Here is a 1,242-nt window from a genome sequence, read left to right as displayed (position 1 = left end):
GTTTGATTACTTTTTTTGTGTTTGCATTCCACCCTCTTCAATAAACGCTGTCTTTCTGATGAAACTCAAGCTGACAGAGGATCCTCTAACTGCCACCATGAACATACAAACTCTCTCTCTCTCTCTCTCTCTCTCTCTCTCTCTCTCTCTCTCTCTCATACAAACACACTCTCTCTCTCTCTCTCTCTCTCTCTCATACAAACACACACTCTCTCTCTCTCTCTCTCTCTCTCTCTCTCTCATACAAACACACTCACTCACTCACACACACACACACACACACACACACACACACACACACACACGCACACACACACACACACACACACACACACACACACACACACACACACACACACACACACACACACACACACACACACACACACACACACACACACACACACACACACACACACACACACACACACACAGGTCTATTGTGTACCTGTGTTTACATTCAGGTTTGAATCTCTGACCACCATCTACAAGGCAAAGGCTGTTTGCACTTGGTGGGTCTGGGAGGTGATTGTTACCAAGTGGGCCACCAAGTACATAACATGGAAATAATCAAACATTCTCTATTAATATACAACTAACCATACTTTTTTTCCAGAGTTGTGTGTATGTGAGTCGTGCTTCGAGCCGTGTGTATTATCCCCACCAGGGTAAAAAAGCTATTACGCAATCCAGGAATGCATTTCTGTAATAGTTTTCATGAACTGAGGTGACTAACTTGTTTTACCGGACAGACTGAAAAGGGAAGCTGACATTTATGTGGACTCAACCATTGAACTCAAACTAGTATCACTGACATTTTCAGTAAATCTACAATCTAATTGTTCCAAGGCTCTTCAGTGGGTCTTGACATGACTATGCTTATGTAAATAGACAGACATATGCCATTTAGGTTTTACATTTGCTTTATGCTTCACTGATAATAAACAAAGCCCAAGGATCTAGACTTTGATCCGCCTGAGTGCTTTGGGTATACCTTTACCATAATAAATGTTCAGGGTTCTTGGATATTACTTCTGTACTACTTTGTGTTTTGTGTCACTGTGTTTTTTTGTTTGATTGAGGCTGTGTGTGTGTGTGTGTGTGTGTGTGTGTGTGTGTGTGTGTGTGTGTGTGTGTGTGTGTGTGTGTGTGTGTGTGTGTGTGTGTGTGTGTGTGTGTGTGTGTGTGTGTGTGTGTGTGTGTGTGTGTGAGCGACAGAGAGGGGAGAGAGAGACAGAGAGG

This window comes from Salmo salar, chromosome 12 (genome assembly GCF_965601325.2).
Source record: "Salmo salar chromosome 12, fSalSal1, whole genome shotgun sequence".
Lineage (NCBI taxonomy): Eukaryota > Metazoa > Chordata > Actinopteri > Salmoniformes > Salmonidae > Salmo > Salmo salar.
Note: the sequence above shows the minus strand (reverse complement) of the source record.